Consider the following 23,477-nt stretch of genomic DNA (forward strand, 5'->3'; position numbering starts at 1 on the left):
GTTCAATATAAATATGAGGCTTGTAATCTCCACTAAGATTATATACATAAATAGGTTATTCAAATCAGTTATGCTGAAGATGCTCCAGAATTAAACCGAACTTGGTCAATTCATTACAAGATGAGTGTGACTGTGTGTGAAACCGATTCAGTGAGATATTCTCTCACTAAATAGATAACTATCATTCGAATTTAATAACAGCTTAAAAGTTATTTTGTTTTTTTTTATATTTAATTTCTTTGATTATAAATTTTATTTCTATAATTATACAAAACTAATATTTATCAGATTTAAATACTTTATTTAAGGAAACATTATTTTTTCTCATGCGGTCAAAACGAATCGGGAATTAAATAAAGAATCGGGTGTATTCTCAAGGGGCCAGGGGGACCGCGCCAAGTCCCGACGAGCGAACACTATTGTCTTGTTACACTACTTCGCTGAGAACACATCGGCCCTGCATTTGCATTATGTTCTTATTTCTACTATATTCGTACATAATACAATGCAGCTATTCTTTTGTAGGTATTCTGTGACTTTGTAATAAGAACTGAACGGTTTTTAGTTTGAGAGTTCATACAATTTTTTTAGATAACTGAAAATGTTTGGTGCTCATAACATCATAATATTTTTGTTTAAGATTATTTGTTTAATTTTTTTACTTCTTTTATTATTAACTAGCTTTCCCCCGCGACTCCGTCCGCGCGGATGTCGGTCTTCGCGTAGATGGTTTATTTCTCCATTTTATTTTCAGTCCGGTCAATTTAGACCAAAAAATAGGAAAGAAGCTACATTAATTCCCATCAAGCTGAAAATGAGTATAATTGTTTAAAACACAATCAAAAGCATTATTTCAAAATTCCCCATGATTCCGGTTTAAGGAAAAAAATTACCCAAGGTCAAAGGTAAGAAAATGGGATTTTCACGATTTTCTTCAAAACGTTTTATAGGAAAATTACCTCAGACATAGATTGTAGATCATAAAGATATCTATAAAAAGGAATCAATATTTTTTTTCAATAAAGCTACCGTTTCTGAGATGAAAATGAAGATGATGATGATTACGATGCAAAAAGTTGCAAGCGTCATAATATGCATAAGCACGTCTCGTATATACTCTATGTAGCAGTAATATAAGTAAAAATATTGTTCTGTCAGTAATTTTAACTTGAATTCAAAATATAAAATATACATAAGTATAAAAATATAAAATATACATAAGTAAGCCGTGTGGTTCCCGGCACCAATTCAAAAAAGAATAGGACCACTCCATCTCTTTCCCATGGATGTCGTAAAAGGCGACTAAGGGATAGGCTTACAAACTTGAGATTCTTTTTTTAGGCGATAGGCTAGCAACTTGTCACTATTCGAATCTCAATTCTATCTTAAAGCCAAATAGCTGAACGTGGCCTATCAGTCCGCTCAGGACTGTTGGCTCTGTCTACCCCGCAAGGGATATAGACGTGATTATATGTATGTATGTATGCATAAGTATAATGAAACCCAGTCCAATGCTCAACACATGAAATACCGTTAGTCTTTGATAATAGTTGTCCTTGCGGGGATACCGTTGTCGGCTATGGACACCACGGCCTCTCATGCCCTAGGAGTGCCGGCCATTTAGGGCGCCATGCCGCCCTAAATGATATAATCCTCCATGCTCTTGCCACCATCCATGTTCCAGCCATTCTAGAACCAAACGGTCTGGCTCAGGATGATGCCAAGAGACCGGATGGTATGACTTTGGTACCCTGGAGATTGGGGCGGCCTTTGGTGTGGGATGCTACTTGTGTCGACACACTTGCGCCGTCTCATCTTCAGGTTACTAAATCTAAGGCCGTTCTGCTTCAAATGAGGCAAAAAACCTCAAAAGGCGCAAATATGTAGTTATCGGTAATATCTATACTTTTGAACCTTTTGGGGTAGAAACTCTGGGACCGGGGGGCCTATCTGCCCATCAGCTTTTCCAACAATTGTCGAAAAAGCTAATTGAGGTATCTCTTGACCGGAGGGCTGGAAATTATCTGGCTCAGAGAATCAGCATTGCCATTCGAATTGGCAATGATGCCAGCCTTCTGGGCACATTCCCACATGTTGATGCTCTGCAAGGACTGTACAATTTATAAATTAAATTTTAGTTTGTAGTCATCTTTTTTCTTTCTTTTTATAAGTAGTTTTAGTTTTAATTTGATTATTGCATTGAATTTGATAATTGTAATCTCTATTATTGTCCTAAAATGATTTTCTTCACTTAGGGTTATTCTATTTTTTTTTAAAAAATAAATGCGAAATTTAGTCTTGAGTGCCACTGCGTAGTGAAAACACGTGTTTATTCTAACCTATTTCAGACTTTTTCAAGTTTAATAATAAAAATGTAAAAAAAAAACGCGCTAATTGTACACTACCTCAGAGGTGGCAAGGAAACGGATGCATATTATGACGCTTGCAACTTTTTGCATCGTTATATCACAGAAACGGTAGCTTTGTTGAAAAAAAATATTGATACCTTTTTTATAGATAACTTTATGATCTACAATTTATGTCTGATATAATTTTCCGATTTGAAAAACTTACCGTTTTAAAGAAAATTGCGATACACCCATTTTTTACCTTTGACCGTGAGTAAATTTTTTTCCTTAAACCGGAATCATGGGGAATTTTGAAATAATGCTTTTGATTGTGTTTTAAATAATTATACTCATTTTCAGCTTGATGGGAATTAATGTAGCTATGTAGTATTTTTTTCATAGTAATTAGTAGCGGCCCGCTTGTGCAGCAAACGGTTCAAGCCAAAGCCGACTTTAGGCGCTACAGGTTACGGCGCTAAATCCACTGCGGGTAACGCAACGTGTGTTCGCGGTTCTACTGAACAACGTCTATGGATAAACTGAAAAATTAAGATTTTTTTTTCTTCGTATTTTTTCGGAATAAAAAGTATCCTATTTTACGCCCAGGATAATAAGGTATAATTATACCAAGTTTCATCAAAATCGAACCGTTAGTTTTCACGTGATGCCTGAACATACAGACAGACAGACAAAAATTTTTTTAATCACATTTTTGTATTTGGTATCGATCCAGTAACACCCCCTGCTATTTATTTTTTCAATATTTTCAATGTACAGAATTGACCTTTCTACAGATTTATTATATGTATAGATATAGATAATATAACACCAAATTCCACATTTCTCCAAATTCCACCACTTTAGCAAATATAGTCTCTGAGTAAACGCCCCTAAGACACCGCTGGTGAAACTATGGTGAATATATAATGGTTCCTTGATTACTACGAAAACCTAAGAATATGATCTGATACGTAGCCAAGCTTCTCACTCTGATAGAAGCTTTAGGATTAACAAATTCAACACCAGAATAAACAAGCGACTTCGCCCGCGCAGGAAACATTCCGAAATTTTACGTAGACACGGAAATTTCTAGTAATTCTCTCAGTGCATCCTACTTACATGCCGAGTTTCAAATCTCTAAACCTAACGGTTTGTCCTGTGTATTGGTATTTCAGTCAGTCAGTGGCCTTATTTATATTAGACGTGGCATTATTTCGAGTTTAAACAATGAGGTACAGATTTTCAACGTACACACATTCGTCTTTGCGGACATCAACACGTTAGGTACAGGAGATGTGTAGAGTAAATCCCGTTACATGACAAGAGCCGGTAAGCAGATTATGGTGGGAGCGGTACGCACGGGAGGAAAAACATGCCGGGTACACTCGGCGGCGCAAGTGTTTGTGGTGCAGTGAAATAATAACATACATACATATGGTCACGTCTATATCCCTTGTGGGGTAGACAGAGCCAACAGTCTTAAAAAGACTGATAGGCCACGCTCAGCTATTTGATTAATATCAGCTATTGAAATAATTAAAAGCCTATCTATGTTTTATCTTTTTTTCGCATTACTTCGGATGTACCATTGTTTAATATTAATGTGTCTGAATGTGCTGTGCAGGTCTTCCCAAAATTGTTCCTTAGCATAGATAGACAAAAATATGACTCACATTAAAACCGTCAAAAAATAAGAAAAGTGATAGCATTAACCCTCTTCACGTCTCTTTTCAGGAGGGTTAGGTAGAGACTACATTTTTTACCAGCTACAATCCCTGTACTTCTTTGGCCTCATCTGAAAAAACTACATTGATCAATCTTTTCGTGCAAACTCCTCCGTATATAACTTTACTCTTGAAATTGTTTATCTAATAAACGACTATTTTCAGTCATATACTGGATTCCATTAACACATAAGAAATTTTCATTAAACAATTACACTAATATGTGTTTTAATTAGCACAAAATGTAATAGTACATTTTAAAGCAAGTCGGCGAGTGCAGCGTGCCTTGAATTCTTAATAACGTTCGCTGAGCATCCATTTATTACATGAAACTTGGCTCTTAATGGAAAAGTCTCAAACATTCGTTACCTACGGCTGAATTCTTAGTTGTTTCCACTAAACTAATGTGTTTTGCTTAATTATGTATGTGGCCTTTTGGGGGCATGGTGCTGGCGTTTCTTCTTCTTTCATAACTTTTTCATTTTTAACAGTCAGAAACTCTTCCCGGATACACGTTATCACATCCTGCTTGCCACAAACGCTGGGTTTTGTTCAAGATAAAACGTATCACCTCTAAGTAACTGTTTTTGCCTCTAAGTAATTTATTTTCATTATTGATTTTCAAACATACTTTCACTCCCCATTTCAGTATTTTGGGACTAGTATCCTAGAACGCGGGTTTTTAACTTTACGTATTCCAAATTTCATTCAAATCGGTCCAGCGGTTTAGCTGCGAAAGCGGAACAGACAGACAGACTTTCGAATTTATAACAGTAGTTAGGATCTAATAGTACAGCATGTTGAGGAAACCTTTCCTGTGTATGTTATTCAGATATCTGTTATCAATCAAACTAATGTACGTAACAGTGTACATATTTACAAATTACAGTCATTTCTATACCTTCTTCTATCTACCTTGGATACTTTAACCATAATATTCACTGGCGCAGTTTTAAGTTTGTTTCTTCAAATACGAGTATTTTTCTAAAATAATGATAGCGTTTAGCACGCGAGCGTACATAAAACTGTTACCTGCGGTTATATGCAACTTGTATTTTAATAATATAACCCGGGGGACGCGAAATAAGCTTTACAAGATTACGAGAGGTGAGACGTGAGCAGCGGGGCATCGAGGGCGGGGATTATATTGGCTAGTCTGGATTCAACCATCACATCACATTCACATATAATCACGTCTATATCCCTGATGGGGTAGACAGAGCCAACAGTCTTGAAAAGACTGATAGGCCACGTTCAGCTGTTTGGGTTAATGATAGAATTTAGGTTCAAATAGTGACAGGTTGCTATCCCATCGCCTAAAAGAAGAATCCCGAGTTTATAAGCCTACCCCTTAGTCGCCTTTTACGACATCCATGGGAGAGAGATGGAGTGGTCCTATTATTTTTTCTGTTGGTGCCGGGAACCACACGGCACTGCTGCACACGGCACCACTGGATTTAAATTACGAATTAAAACCTTAGAATAGAATAGAATAGATTTATTTTTCAAAATTGGATACAAGGTATCACTTATTGACGTCACATCACTTAAATCTCATTATAACTACTAATGAAAAAAGAAAATATCTCTTACTATAATAATTTTCGTCATAAAGTGGTTAAAAACATTAAAGTTCATAACACAATAGCTTATTTAACTTTAAAGTTTTACAAAGTTTCTTTATCTCTGGTATTTATATTTTTCTAAGTTTACAAAGTATTTAAATTTTCAATCTTACTAGGACTGGGTAGACAGAGCCAACATTCAGTCTCGCAAAGACTGAAAAGTTTTTCAGCTATGTGGCTTAACGAAAGAATTGAGATCCAAATAGCGACTCATAAGAGCCTTTGTTTATTAAACTATCCCGTAGTCACCTTTTGTGATATCCATGGGAAAGAGATGGAGTGGTCTTATTCTTTTTTTTTCTTTCGGTGCCGGGAAACATACAACACAAATTTTAATATTCACAAAATTGTATACTCTGATTAAATTGGCCTGTTGTATAAAATATGATGTTTGTTTCAAAATGTTACCATCCAATTTAGTTTATTTCTATAAATACACATTTTGCACTCGAGTCTGCGGTTCGCGCATGTGCGGGATTTATAAAGTAAACCTTATTCGCCCGGCTTTGCGCGAGAGCTAAACAAACAAGGTGAGTATAGAATGTATTACGAAGAAACATGAGTAAAGAGCTTTACATACTGTTTACAGTAAACAATTCTTAAGAAAACACAAGATTTTTCTCAACAACTTTTTCTCCCTTGAAGATACATACAAACAAGAAGATTTTCGCGAATTCTTATCTGAGGAGATGTATCTAGTCTTGATCTTGATATAAGTAGCAAGTACTTGTCCGAAAATGAAACACAGAAATGGTCAGGTTACTTTTTCTCAGCTATATTCTTTTCAATTTACTTTCTGAAAGAAATCCTTATCTGAAAGCGCTCTTTTTCTTCAATGATTTACGAAGGCTCTCATTCGCGAAAATAACATGTAATTTTCGTACCTTGTCCTGGTCGTATTCATTCAGTATCGGTTAACTACTCTCAGAATAACATGTCATTTAAGGTGTCGTTATACATATTTTGGTTCATATCTTATTTAGTTATACATTGATTGTGACTATGAGAAAATATATTTAGCAGAACTTTCTAACCGTTAAGGTGAACGAAAAGATATATTTAAATTATAGATGTGATTTATGTAAGTATTTAAATTAAAAGTCAGGCCACGTGTATGCTAAAACGATGAATAAATAAGGAGAGATATAAATGTGCATGAAACGGAAGAACCATGAACCATGGTCAGTGGAAACATGAAGGTCTACGTCCAAGTTCATTGCTTTATGACTGCTATACAGTCAAACGACTGGATTGATCTCTGTAAAATAAAATTTATGTATACATAACTATAGTGTGCAGTATAGTGACTAGGATACATGGTTATTCTAGCGCAAAAGGAATCGCGAGTGAAAGCTTGTATTGTTTAAAAACTTAAGCAGTAAATGATTTATTTTTTTAATAAAAAAGCACATTGTAAACATAAAACAGTAAACAAACACGGGCTTATTCCTTAGTGGGATCTCTTCTAGCCAACCCGTAATTTTGAGGATTTCAAACAAAATTGAGGTGAGGGTGAAATTTAGTACCTAGTAATGTTGCTTTCCCAAAATCGATACGGCAAGAAAACAAACTGAATTAGAGGCAGACTAGTCAGGGTAGACCGTAAATTATCGGGCGTGTCTGACCGAAGCTCGCCACCTCAATGGTCAGCTCCCCACAACCTAATCTTCATAGTATTGGAACCCTAGTTGCAAAACAACGAGCGTACAGAACCTACACCTACCTAGGGGACAGTAGAAGGCTTAGAGTGTAATTGGCAAAAAAGAGTGTATATCTATCTATCTGTAATCACATTATTTTGTTATGGTCTCTAATCATTAGATCTACCTGAAGGTAGATAGCAGGCACCGCCACACAAAACTTAAGGCAGTGATTATGATAAGACTTTCACAGAGTAACCTACATACGGTCAATAAAGATAAAACAAGAGTGATATGTGTGGGTAAAAATTTGTCCTTAATCGTGACAAAAATTCTCATATAATGATGATAAAATTCACAAACAATCAAAAGAATTTGCCTCAATAGAAAAACTTTTAGAATCAAGATCAGAAATCTGGATTGAAAGACAGTAGAGTGACATCATTAATTAGTTATCTAATCCAGTCCGAAGTTATTTTTCCGCAAGAATACTTTTTGATAGGATCCTCGCCGATCCTGGCCCGTCGCCTACAATTTAAATCTAGACTGATACCCTCGGCTGGGGATAATTTAAAATTGACCTAGGCAGGACCTAATTAGTCGTAATATCGAACGAAAATTGCTGTTAAATGACTATAAGCTACTAGCTTTTTGGCCATCAAACTCATTACGATATTAATGAGATTGGATTTATACGTATAAATACAGGCCTCGTAACGGGAAATATATTGTGTGTCAGCTGTTTCTTTTCGGAAATTTAAGAAAAATCTTAAAAATGTTGAATTATTTTTTAAGCGAAGAGTTAGACGTTTGTCCCCTGAACTCCATAATTAAGTGTCCCAGCTTAATGTGAATTATTGTAATAATAGTAAACTTTATCTTACCGTGACAGTAATCTCAGTCCTATATACATGTATAAATAAAACTGATTTTTGCAAAATTCACGAATTTTTGCAGGAGGAAGAGAGATTACGCGTTCTCCAATTAATTTATAGTACACGTGCATAAGCTCCTGTTCAATAAAGGTCCCGCCTGCGGTATTTTCCATAAAACCTTTGTTTTCACCTCTTTCCCAGACGATTTTGAAATGATGTATGCGCATAGAAATCGGAATAATTTGTTTATTCCATTTCTACATTTACAGATGCATACGATATGATGAAATTGGTTTTGGTATTTAATAAATCTTTTAAATAAAAGTTATATTACTTTTAAAAAATGTAAGCGTCTATCATTAAATTTTCATTACATAGGTACTTAATTTATTATATAAAACAGCGTTGTTATGTGTAAGAAGATATAGTGACAAGAATAGAAAAGGGAATGCTTAGATGGTTCTTTCATATTATGAAGATGACTGAAAGCAGGTTGACTAAGCAACTGGGAATTGTGGAAGGGGAAGACCATTTCGTAATTAACTACCGTGCATCCTACTCCTTGATCTTTAATTATACAAATGACTTCACAACTAAGGAAATACTTACTCATTCATAATAACGATTCCCTTTATTCAAAATGAGGGAGGGGATGATGGAAAAACAACCAATCGCAAGATTGCTGCCGAGGTGAGTTAAGTGGCAAAGAATCCCATTTGGAAAATGAGAGGTTATCTTTTATTAAGAGAATTCTATTATCTTCTGCGCCACAGAGCAAAGGGATAACGCGGGCGTCAAGCTCTGTGGTCAGCGTATCCATTTGTAAATTACCTGAAACAAACAATAAACTGGTTAGTCGCCTGTTTTATGAAGCATTCAGAAGAGTGGACGTATTAATAAAAGATTGGAGTTAGTATGAGGACTCGGTTTTATGAGAGGTGTCATATCTTACTTTATTGTATTGTTATGCTTGTTACCTGCTCACTCTACGAGATTGTCTGTGGTTGACAATGCAACATTTATGCAACTTCTATATTAGTATTGTACTTAAAGACACTTCTGTCTTGTCAAAGTTTGACAAGACTTTGACGGCCTCTGTGGCGCAGCGGTAGTACGCTTGTCTGTGACACCGGAGGTTCCGGGTTCGAATCCCGGCATCAGAGCATGATGAGGAAAGAACTGATTTTGATTGACCTGGGTCTTGAATGTTTATTTATAAAAGTATTTATTATAAAAAGGTCAGTATCTGGGTAGTAAGGGAGTATCTTTGTATAAAAACCTGACTTACCCAATACAGTACAGACAATTATATAATTATCATGGGGTAAAGGCTTCCACGTGTTTTTCTTCAGAGAAGTGAGGATACAACGGGACCAACGTCAAAACAAAGATAAGGAAACTTTGAACTACTTATTTATTTATTATTATTATATGTAAGAACAACATTGAAAACCTTTGGAGCTCAGCACAGCTAATTAAAGTAGCTAGTCAGGCCGCGTCGCCCGCGGCGTACATCGCTCGCTCGCGGGACTGTTATCAATTACACCGCCCGCAGGACCGCAGGGCAAGACCTTACCTTGTTTAGTTAATATAAAGAGAACAGGGGGACGTTTACCTTACCATATTTATCATAATACATTTACTACATTATAATGTATAAAATAAAACTGATAGTTGTGTTTATCATTGTCCGGAATGGATGATTTCTCTGAATTTGAAAATGATTAGCTAAGAAAAATAAGTTTAGAAGTAACGTCCTGGGCAAATGTTTGGTTAATTAGCGTCAAATGTGTAAAATTTTAAGTAAAAAAACAAATCAGAAATAAGTATACATAGTTTATAAGCAAACAACGCTGAAAATTCAGTCTAGAATCCGCTATGAGTGTGACGATTTAAGAAAAGCCAATACACAATAGTCGCAATAACAATAACTCATTGTTAACACTACATTTTTACGAGATCGTCCCATATTTTGAGCGGAATTTGCGATCTGAAATATCGCCACGTGATCGCTGTTATTGGCTCGAACGCGGATTATTTCCGTAAAGTGCTTGCAAATTGAGTGCTTCTCACGCCTCGTCCATTTTTCTCTTATTAATTCAGTTATTCAGAGTTTATTAGCCGAGCATTTTGGCCGTTCAGCGTTAATAGCATTGCTTCTCATATAAAGCTGTAAATAAATTCAACGGCAGCAAAATCTGAAATTATTGCTAAAGCAAATTTTCGTAATTGAAAATATGAACGCCTCTAAAACGCAGCTCTAATTATGACTTGATTGCACTCTTTAATAGCTCGAATAATTTGCGAAATATAAAATCGGTAAGAGAAATTAATTTCAAGCTCGGCCGCGTATTTGCAAACGCCACGTCAGCCGTTCCCGGCAGTAATAGCTTTATGAGTTTCTCTCGACGTTTTTTCCCCGAATAATTCCTTCGTGTAACGAACGAAATTAAATTATTGTGTCCTCCACGGTATCTGGCACAGGTAGCTGAGAACACGAATGGTTGCCTTGCCATTTTATTAAACTTTTATTTTCATAAAAACATTTCTAACTCTGAATATGTAAGCAATCATAATTCAAGAATAGAACGTAACTTATTATAACTCGGTTGGGTAGGTTTTATCAGGCTTAAGAAAATTAAGAATTAGTTGATTGTTTCTGCCTCTTTATTGACGTTTGCCGTAAGAAAACCTTATTAATGAATTAATTCCATTACAGATTGATTCAATTAATTTAGCGTGTGTAACTATCTCGTAAGAAGGTACCTAAGTTGTCGAAGCAGATGTTTACTTTGTTTATTTTATAATGATAACTGTATATACTGATATATATAATATATATGTAATCACAACTGTTTTCCTGTGAGGTAGAGACTACTTACATCTTTCCACTTGCCACGAAATGAGTAAATAAAAATTTTTAGATTTTACTTAAGGGACTGTACAATTTCCGCAGTTGAGCGTAAACTCTATCACAACTTGAATACTATTATTCAGATTTCTGTTCACCAAAAAAAAAAACGGCTCATCTTTATAGTAAAGGTACAGACAGATAATGTCATTGGAATCTTTTGATCCCTTCATACGACCACGTGCTCAAGGTACTCAAAGGGCCGCAAAGGTAGGCAATGACGCAATTCCACCTCACAATAAACCAAAAACAATTCATTCCTGAGCCGGCTCCCCGAAGAACCCCGGCAAGTTAGCCGAGGCGTAAAAAGCAATTCTTCCCGGGCCGTTTGTCTTTTGCACCGTAACTTTAATGTAAATCAAAGTTATTGTAAACCTGCGATTTTAGAAGGTACATTTCTGTGATTTTATTAAAAAAAGGATTCAAAAATTTCTTCATTTTATCACTATTATTTATTTATATACTCACGGCATTAGTTGCACTTATTTATTTCATCGCAGTTACAATTATATCTATCAAATTGATTTGATTTTTTTGAGGAATCTGAGCCAGCAATCTTATAAGTATGTTTTGTTTGGTTTACAGGTAACATAAAGACTTACAAAACAGATAAAAATTCGTTGCAAGGTTCAATTACTCTTAACCTGCTAACCGATTCATTTACGGTAATGTAAAACAGCATAATCATACAACTGGATGTCTCACCATCCATTATGAGTCAGATTTCTCTGCAAATATTTCTGGTTAAAGGATAATGTAAGAACCAAACTTGGGTGAGTCCAAGATCCAGGATCATGTTCTACGTATTCTAAGATTTACCAACCCTCACTTAGATTACGTATTTTTCGACGAACACTAGTTAATTGTTTTCTTAATAAAATGTAACGCTACATCCTGTTATCATATGAATTATGCCGTTAAGCATATTTTCACTATGCTATAATATTCCCGAATTCCTCTTTACAATGTTAGTATAAGTAGGAAGCGTTCTCCTGTGGAGCATTACGAGAAGCATAATATTGCATCACAGAATATGCAACGTAATATAATGTTCTCGGAGACTTATAACATAAGCCTGTTATGTGTGAACTTCGTTAAAGGAAAGCTCTTCTGTAGGTACTCATGTTATCATATTTTAACTAATATTTAAAACATTAGTTAATTTTACATAAACTTTTGTACGTCCCGTAAATCATAAGAATAAAATATTGATAAAGCGAAGAAGTATGCAGAATCAAGTCTATGCCTACCACTCCGAAAAAAAGCGTGTTTCTATTATGTATGTATATTGTAGTGCCCAAAATATTTTTTTTCCATTTTGTTTATGTATATATAATTTTAGAAGAATTATGGATGCAATAAATAAAAGTACTAAGTTGGACAGAAGCTTGGATCACGGCTACGCGGTCAGTTCACAAAAATTTTGCAGATTTTCTTGCAATGTTTCCCCACACACGAAGATCTGTGAGTATACAACTACTGCACATAACCTAATAAGTACTGGTTTTTCGGTTAAATAATTTATTTTAAAAATTTTCGCCAAAATTTATAAGTATTACAATGTTAATAATAAAAAATGTGGGTTGACTTAGGAACTGTCTACCTCTTGACGTAAAAATACATGAAAATAATGTAACAATGTATGTTTTGATCCAATAAATGGCAAAGCGTTCCCCATTCTCCCTGTTCATCCTGCCGAGTGTAAAGCAACATAGAAATAAAACGATGCTCTGAATAATATGTTTACAGCTAGCCTCTTTCTTTTGTTAGTCAATGAACGCGCAAATTTATACGAGAAAAATTTATTGAATAGGATAACACTTGTCTGAGTTAGTTGAAAGGGTTTGCGATTTAAATCTCCATTCTTTTCAAAGGGAAAATGATGAGAAGGAGATAAAACAATAGGGAGGAGCGGATGGCGGGCGGACAAGTGGACGTCAAACAAGCGACAAGAAAATTAAATCCAACAAAATTAAACTCGATGGTTGACTTGTAAATAATGATTTTAATATAAAGCCCGCCGTTGTGTTAACAAATTGTGTATTTTGGAATAAAGATGAAATAGACTTACATTTACTTAAAGGTTCGTTTCCCGTAGTATTAGGCAAAGATATAGCCACTGACAACGATAGTTACTGAATGACTTTTTCTTGCTGTGAAAAAAATAACTTATTGCGACTTACCTTGAAGAGACCACGTGGGTACTTTGTGAAAAGAACGTTCAAATGGTAGTATGCAATTCAACAATACAATGACTATAATTAGCGGGCGGGAGCTAACTGCTGCGGGTGCATCTAAGAAAAAGTGAGGATGGAATAAAGAACATATAACTAAAGAAATAAATTTAAGCTTATTTTAGTAAAACATTTCAATCAACTGATCATAACATGGTTTTTCTCCGAAACATGTCTAACTTGAAATAATAATAATGATATTGGAATAATATCGGTGGGTCCCGAGGCACTTGTTTCTCGACATACTTACAGACTTATCTTTTTTTTTATTATTGTAATGAAGGAGAACCACCCTCATAGTCTAGGCCGACATTTTCCTTATAACTAGAAGGACGTAGGTTCGTAAATGTAGGTTTTAGTTGAAAGCAGTTCGTGGAAGTTGTGGTAAGTTCTCGCGTCTCTCACTTCTATTTTCAGCTGCCTTGTTTTAACTATAAGTTGTCTGTCGATCACTCAGTAACGTAAGAGTCTGTTCGTAAAATAATAAAAGCTCTTAATTACGTAAATTTAACGTAACTTCAAACGATTCTAACGCTGGCTGCATCGTAATTTTTATTATATTTAATCATCCACCACTCGAGAGTACTTAAGTCAAATGAGGTAAAGGGAGTCACGAGTGGAAAAACAGCTGGGGCGGCCATTAGCGGGACATGTGGCGTTCTGGTACAGTCGCCCGCATGTCAAGTTATCCAGCAAGAAATTCTCACCTGTTTCTGACGAAGAGTCTTTATTGTAATTTACTGTGCCAATAGAATTTTAGTGAAATAGATATTGATATACGGTAGTAAATACCATAGTAATTGAAAACAAAATAGCAAGACCCCGTCCATTCATAAGTAGTAGGTACATTCATATTTTACAGATCGTTGATAGATAAGTCAAAATCTTACGTCCAGTGATTCCCATCTGACCTCGGCATTCTTTACAGGGGTACCTAACCGAGCACAGTACCGCTGTGCCACAGAGGCTGCCGAGGTCAAAATCACGCTTCATTCCCGAAGAAGTAGGCAGAGACTACAAATTTCCACTTCCCGCGACAATAAAGAGTTACTTTATAATTCATTCGCTTCATCCGCACCCATAACTTTCATGCACGTTCATCGGTCAAGAGTATGTATAATGGGTAGGTTGTCACGCTGACTACTGTACCTAGCTGATGTTACGGCGACCGTCATATCGCCAAAACACGCGACCATAAACATTCCAGAGGTTTGGTTATTACTATATAACAAGATATTATTACAATATTGTAATATATATGTCTATATAGACATGATTACTTATAATAACGACTCAAGTTTAATGTTCAATCAAAATATCACAGAGAGATGCTAAAATGTTTAAATTGATTTATGAAGTTTCTCAATAAAACTTTATTAATACCATTTTGATTTTTTGATCCAGATGAATTAATAAAATATGTTAGTTCGAACAGTACAAAAACCAAAATAACCCAATTAAAGGCTAATACATCAATTAAGGTAACAATTATTAAAATGCTTAAAATGATTACCTCAAATCAGCGGACTGTCTACGCCACTTTCATCTTCAATCTGTATTGTAAAATTTGGCGCCTCTATCTAGATTTATATTCCCGTGACGTCATCTGTCACCTCTCGACACACGTCCGTGGCACGTATATAAATTGATTTAATTCCTTTTTTCGCAAGAAACGTGTCACAATGCGGCGGCGGACCCGCGCGGAATTTTAACCACTCGACCACTGGGGTCTGGCCGGGGTAGTCATTGTTACTGATGGATGGCTGGGTGAAATGTGAGCGTCATGTTTGTTTTTACCGACTTCTGCCTCTTTGGTCCAGTAAGTGAGGCGTTTGCTTTGTTCAAATAAAAAGTTAGTTAGTTTGTTTCCATTAAACTAAATTATTATGAACTAGAGGTCGCCCGCGACTTCGTCTGCATGAAAACCCTATCACTCCGGGATAATAGTAGCCTATATGTTATTATGGGTCTTCAGCTACCTACATACCAAATTTCATCGTAATCGGTTCAGTAGTTTTTGCGTGACAGAGTAACAAATATCCATACTGACATTCTGACATACTCACAAACTTTCGCATTTATAATATTAGTAGGACTAAAATTATGGTTACACACCCAGTTATCCAAATGTGCAGGATTCCACACGATGTTTTCACTCACCCTCCATAACGTTGGTATTCAAATAAAATATTTAAATTTCCCAGCAAAATAGTTTGAAGACAACGCCTGGCCCGTCTCGTGTGACGTACAATAAATAGTTGGCGAACAATAATGAACTACCAGCGTTTCCACATGCCATGTAGCAAGGAGATAGTGTTGTCGAACTATCGATAGTTTGTATATCGATTGCTGTCCTCGAAAATAATCTGTTATCGATACTTGTTATTAAAATATTGGATGTACTTATGTTACTTTTGATTTTAAAATTATGTTTTCTCTTGAGAAATTAATTTCAGTTAAAATGAGATATGAGGCAATAAGTTAAGACATGTTAAAATGAGCTTGTATGAGGAAAGCAATGCGAGTACATACATACATAAAATCACGCCTCTTTCCCGGAGGGGTAGGCAGAGACTACCTCTTTCCACTTGCCACGATCTCTGCATACTTCCTTCGCTTAATGCGAGTATATTAAGTGCCAAAGACGTACACAGGGATCGTGGTAAGTGTAAAGGTTGTAATCTCTGCCTAACCCGCCAAAAAACGCGTGATAACATATTATGTATACCATGTATGACAAAGTAAAATTTATTTTAATGTATTCTAATGGACTAATGAACCGATAGTATCGATCGACTTCATAATGTTTCAATAAAATAATATCGATAGTATTGCAACTAAAGAAAAAAAAATATTTTTCACAAATTATCGATAGCTGACTATCGAGCGACAACACTACTCGGAGAGAACATAACTATTTGCATCTTGCGAACTAGTGTTATTATTATAGTCGCCATTTATCTAACGTATATGTTGCTATTTCTACTTGACTTCACGTTAGTACAAATTCAGGATAATTTATTGATATAGTGTTTGTAGTAATTACTTTAGGTATGTTCACGTACATTAACCCCCGCAGGGTAGGCAGAGCAACCATTCCAAAGTAACGTTCCATATTTTCGTATATATATTTGGTTTTATATTAATTTTTATTCATTCATATAATGACGTCTATATCCCTTACGGGGCAGACAGAGCCTGCAGTCTTGAAAGACTGATAGGCCACGTTCAGCTGTTATGCTTAATGATAGAATTGAGATTCAAATAGTGAAGTTAGAGAGGTTGCTAGCTAAGAATCTCAAGTTCCTTAGCATTTCCCTTAATCGACTTTTACAAAATGCATACGAGAGAAGCAGCCGGCACACGCTATGTATTTTTCTTTGCTAGCAGTCCAGATTGGAACCTTGCACGAGGCGATTGCTCATATTCCCATAGTAGCTTTCAACGAAATCTATGGAAAAGAGGTGCAGTGGTCCTATTCTAAACCACACGGCACTCAACAACATGTTATTATAAGTAGTCTATTCTCTACCAAGCCTGATAACGTGATAACGGATTATATCATGTATATTTAATTTTGCGGCCTCGAGCTTTGAAGGTAAATCCTGTATATTTCTAGCGGAATTGATTTTTTATTCATGAGTTACTTATAGTACGAGTAACTTTAATATCTGTTACACGTGTACGTAATAATATTACGACTTACAGCAATATCCGGGGAATTAAGAGTTATTTTCGTTAGTGATATGAGTTGGCAACACCTTGGAATGAACATAATTCTGTTTTCTATATTGTAAAAAGTGATATATGATAATCTTTATAAGTTTCCGTGATATTAAGTAATACAACGCCAGTTTATCAGTTATGCATCAAAAATTCGCCAGCCATAAAAATATTTCAAACCTTTCCCCGATACATTCTTTAGCTAAGATGCCGGAGACATTCTATCTTCAATGGACCCCGAGCTATGAAATCTACTGGGGAAACATACATACATTAAATCACGCCTCTTTCCCGGAGGGGTAGGCAGGGACTACATCTTGGAAAACTGAAGTCAGCTGGGGAAACCATGACGATTTTATGCTTTTATTCTTTAAAATATTTCGTAACCTGTCAAAAATAACAATTTATAATTACAGTATGCAATCGAATGGACTTAAAACCGAGTATGTTGAACATAAATAAACCTATATGAGACTCAAATCGTAACTACTCAAATAAAAGTTCCTTTTTAGTTTTAGTCTGTACCGTGTGGTTTCTGGCACTTTAGAGTAGTACCACTCCTTAACTTTCCTATGGATGCCTTAAAAGGCGACCATAATAAATGTAGGAATTGGCTTATAAACTTGGGAACCTGTCATTATTTTGAATCTCAACTCCATAATGAAGCCATTTCGAGACTATTGTCTCTGTCTAACTCGCAAGGGATATATACGTAACTATGTAAATAAAGTTCGTTTTTAATTATCTGACCGGGATTCAGTTCCAAAGTGGAGCACACAACTCTGCGCCAACAATGAATAAAATATACAACGCTATATGTTTCGTCCACGCGATCATTAGGCAACGCTTAGGACGGAGTAGTTAAAAGGTATTTGCGACCGCAGCACACATTATTGTTGATATACGCGGCCGTGGCGCCCTAATGCCCGTGTTGTGCACAATAAAAATATTTCACATCCATTTGGAAGCGTGTGCTGTGTCACGTAGCGCCTGTTGCTTCTTCTATTATGTATTATGACGCACGCGGCTTCCCTCGGCAGTGTCAACTTGAGACTCTCCATCAACGAGAAGCGAGAATTTTAGTCACATCATTTTGTTTGGGAAAGTCTAGAAAACATGGTGTGCCTTTGACCTGCCATGCCCGAGACTATTTGTAAGTCAAGAAGCAATTGCTTTTTCACATTCTCTTTACGCTTTAATCTAATTATGTTTCTTTTTTGAGGAAGAAGATTTAGATGTCCTAATAAAAGGTCAAGAGTATCTTAAACTGACTTGTTATTAGGAGAAAAATTATGGCTGTGGATGAAGCGAAAGAAATGTGCAGGGATCATGGAAAATGGAAAGATCAAGTCTCTATAAGATTCGTAAGTCGATATAAGATTAGATTGTGGCTTCACTTGCGCAAATTATATATATATATAAATAATATTTTAGTTTCTTCATGATATTTATTATACTAGCATTAATACAAATTATACATAACTGAAAATGAATGTTATGTTTAACTGTACATCCAAAAACGGAACACACGAAGATCCCTCGCAAATCGGTTTTAATCGTGCCGAATGTGATATTTGCATATTCATGATACGAGATCCACCCCTTTTAATGACAGCCGCGGAATGATCGTTAAATTCAACCGAAATGGCGGTGTCATGGTTGTTTTACTTTTTTTTTTGACCGTACATTTTATTTTTGCAGCCTGTCGCGCCTTTGTCTTGGGCATGACAGTGGGTATCCTTATTCAGGAACGTGTAAAATCCTTTATGTTTGAAGAATTTATTCGCCTGTTATACATATATATGTAAAGTCCAAGAGTTTGTTTCGTCCAGTAGATGGCAAATAAAACTGGTTGGAGCACAGATTTCTTTTGCAAATCGCGATGTTTAATTTACGATATATGGCAGATTTAAATCATTTTGTGTTATAAAGGCGAAGGCTAGATTTCAAATGATGCTTATGAATTAAAAGTCATCCTACCTGTGTATATACACATTACTATTCACATAGATTTGTCAATTCGTTTGTGAGGTATAAACTTTAGCATTTTTATGATATTTGGCTTAAATAAAGACAACACATTCATCTCTTTTCTGAACATCCCATGGGAGCGATGTTCCGCGTAGTAAAAGCTATTTATACAGTATTTGTATGGTTTGCATGAATTCAGGGTCATGTCACTCTACAGCCGACTGTACATAAGTTGACCTCTGTTCATGAAACCATGATAGTAAATCACGAAGGTAAACATGGTAAGGCCATGTGTTGCCAGCTCCTGCTCCGAAATACCGCGACAGCGCCCGAAAATGATTAATGTGTGACCTTATCCCGGAGTGTGACGTCACTCTCAAACCGGGTTTTTCATAATTTGCACCCGAAACTTTTGCTTATAATGACTTTTGAATTTGTTTACGTTTTGGTAGGTATTTATTTACTTAAAAAAAAATATTAAGTTACATTTATAATACCTCTTCGTTATCAATGTGTGTAGATTTTATGAAAATTATCTTCTTTTACAATAGTAACAAAATAATATTAATGATATGAATGTGGGTGAAGCCAAAAATTATTTAATAAGTGGAAAGATGTAGTCTCTGTCTACTCCTCCGGGAAATAGGCCTGATATTACAATGTACACCTTAAAAAAATATTTCTTGGTCGTGATTATAATATTAATACGAACAGTGTATAATCCCAAACGATACCTGTGCGTCGACATACATGTAGACAAACATACAAAAGTCAACATACTGATTGGGTATTTGCGAACATAGTGAGCTTCACGTAACCGCCTCACGTAGTGTTAACTTTGCAAAACCAAAGCCATACTATATCACGTCTTTATCCCGTATGGGGTTGACAGAACCGACAGTATCAAAACTATTATTATATTCAGCGATTTTTGTCCTAGCATATAATTTTTTTTAAAATTTGAAAATATTACCTTCTAGATTAGTCTTAGATCATAAAATTAAACCCCATCTGTTTATCCACAAAAAAAAAATAAAGTATGTAATAAGGCACTGGAATACGGCTGGAACAAGGCAATAGAACGGATAAAGGGATATAGACGTGATTATATGTATGTATGTAAATCTTAGTTAGTCAGAAACACAAGTTAGTAAGTCTAAGCACATGTTGGGGCTAAGCAAACATTTCAAGCAACCGAGCATAACGCAGTGAATGAACAACACTACGCAACAGTTATCATGCCACAGAGCGGGGTGGATTGCGGGCTTCCCAGCTCTGTGGCTCAAACACTATAGTTATCATTCCACAGAGCACGGTGGGTGCGGTCTGCACAGCTCTGCGTCGCCGTGTGTTACAGCTGGTTCTATGAGGGCAATGTTTGTGTAATGAATTGTACTACACTGCTCCAGGTTCTGAGTTGGTTGGACAAGCTGAGAGAAGACGAATTGATAGTTTTCAGACTACATACACTGAATTTCAAGCAAGCATTAAGTTCAAATTACAGTGAAAGTTAAGAATCTAAAGTCTGTTTGTTATTTGTTTCACACAAAAATGATCCCGTATTTCAGCAGTGCAATTAACAGCAATAAAGATATTACAAACAAACAAACAAGTTTTGCATTCATTTTTAAAGAATATTATAGATTTTGATAAATTTTTGTCACAACAATGACAACCTTTAAATGTAAATATTAAGCATTTACTACTCCTCTGAAGTTTTGCGAAAGTAGTTAATTTCATGAATATCTAATGTATCATTTGCAAACTTAAACTTTAGTGGTTGACTCCTAAAATATGTTCAATAAATACATTGTATATATTCTCTTACGTTGAGGGAAAACATAGTGAGGGAAATCTCGACATTCAGGCAAATGGATGTGTAACCATGGATCCAATACAGGTTAGGTTAGGTTAACTGCAAAGGTTGCGGAGGTCAGATGAGTCGCTTTATGTTTAAAACCTGACTCACCCAATCCAGGATCCATAGTCAAAGGCATACCCCGGTTTACTCTCCAGAGAGATAGGAATGCAACAGGGACTAAGCCTGGAGAAAGGAAGGAAATATTTTATATGTGTCGTTGAGTATTTAAATAAAATGATAAGTGTAAAGCTAAAGACTGCCAAAAGACTATCAAGATTTAATCTATTAGAATTAGCCTTAATCTTAATTCCAACATAAAGCTGATCAGCTAAACATTTCCTTCAATTTTTAATACTATCGCTTCTGTCTACCCCTTAAGGGAGAAAGACGTGATACGTATTTATTTGTGTCCTACAGTAAGTCATACTGGAAACAGGTGTCTTACAAGTCCGATAACTTAGAATTACTGAAGACTTAAGTTAGTAGTAAATTCGTTTAATCTAATACTCGTACTGAATCCTACAGGACAACAGCTTTTGTTTACGTCTTATTATAAAGACAGACATACATCTTGTTAGTTCGCGTGTCTTTTGTGTGTACAGTTCCTTAGCGTGCCTCGGAGGAATTATATTCATTTATCCGCTATGGCTAAAGATGGCGTGCCAAGGTAGGTTAGCGTCAGGTTGAGAGTGTAAAAAATTGCCGTATTACAGGAACTTACAAGATCCCTATCTTTCCCATGGATGTCGTAAAAAGCCAGTAAGAGAAGGCTATTAAACTTGGGATTATTCTTGTGGAGGATTTGCTAACAACCAGTCACAATTTGAATCTCGATTCTATGATTAATTAATACAGCGAAACATGACCTCACAGTTTGTGGGACTGTTAGATCTATGTTAGTATGACTTACAAACATATATATAAATTTTGACTTTCGAGCTAATATTTTATGAGATGAAATCAGGAGAATGACATAATGAGCAAAATATATATTTACATAATATGACAACCTATTTGATAGTAGCAATTTCAATCAGCAAAATATTGTTGAATGTTAGCACAACCAGAATCGCACAGTTAACACAAACATTGTTCCAGTAGAAATAACATTTTCGATGTTGTTCCAATATTATTTTCATCGTGTACTGGCGCGGCCGCAGTTTATTTAAGACTACTATTATCATAATATAAAACGCAATTATAAATAATACAAGAGAATAAAGGTAAATGAATTCCATGATTTCCAACAAAAGATCTGTTACGCTGAAGGGCTTTCTGGCCCAAAGGGCTGGCCCTCCAGCGAAGTCTAATAATTAAAATATACAAAGTACAATGATATGCCTCTCAATGTTTATAGACGGGTACGGAACTGCCAATTTCAATTTGCAAGGCCCTAAAAGCTCCCTTTGAGGGAGAGAGACGAATACAAAGGACGAAAAGGGACAGGAAAGTTACGTTAATGTTGTTACTACTTTAGCACTTCACTATTTGTGGGGTGCAGTTCTTTATGAAATTTCATGTCTAAATTAATTAATTGCATATTTTTGTACCTCGAAAAAGTGGACTTAGGTATTCGAGTATCGATCTCAAAAAGATTAGCGAAGCATTTTTATAAAAGTATAAAAATAGATCTATCCGATCTTTAATGTAGTTTTCATTAGATAAAACTTATTATTATTTTTCCCTCCATATTTTAGCTTAATACGAGTAACCTATTACAAATATTTCGTCTTTACAATATTACGCCAAACTTGTCATTACACAAAAATCTTTTTCAGAGCTCAAAGTAATCTTTTCTAAGTTTCATCGATAAAAGCTGAGATAAATGCACCTCCAGGTGGCGTTCGGCAAACAATGACAAAGGATGTCTCCTGTGTCACAATCCAATTGATTTAAATAACCCGTGCAGAGTATCCAGTGGAAAAATGTTGTTTCCATCCGCCCCTTTACCTTCACCTTATCTGGAGCTACGTTGTTTTAGGATAACTTCTTTGCATTCGATATTTTTCCCTCAATTTTCAAAGGACTTTAGATTACACTATGCTATCAGCTCTATAATATAATGATGATACGTAATGCTGTATCACCCGAAAACAACAAGCTTGCTTGAAGAGAGTTATAAATTTGAGTGAAGCGAAAGAAGTATGCAGTGATGGTGGCAAGTGGAAAAATTTTGCCTCTGCCTACCCCACCGGGAAAGAGATGTGATTTATGTGTATATGTATTTAATACAGTATGAGGTTTCCGGTTTCAGGACAAATGTTTTTTAAGTTTAATTAATTAATTATTAAGTTTCTTAATATGGGGCATCATTCACATTACGGTGAAATTTTCACTTCATAAGTGCTATCACTTATGAAGTGAAAATTTCACCTATCTATATTATATTCAATACAGTATAACTAACTTCTTGAAGGTACTTACCCATTTATAAAGTGGCAGATAAGCAGCAGATAAAATAAATAAACTTCATTTTGGTTGTGTTGTGAAACACATTTATCCAACGTTAACGTTTATAATATCAGTACCAAGTTAATATTAGTTGCAACTATGTATTTTCAGTGA

This window comes from Amyelois transitella, chromosome Z, assembly GCF_032362555.1.
Source record: "Amyelois transitella isolate CPQ chromosome Z, ilAmyTran1.1, whole genome shotgun sequence".
Classification (NCBI taxonomy): domain Eukaryota; kingdom Metazoa; phylum Arthropoda; class Insecta; order Lepidoptera; family Pyralidae; genus Amyelois; species Amyelois transitella.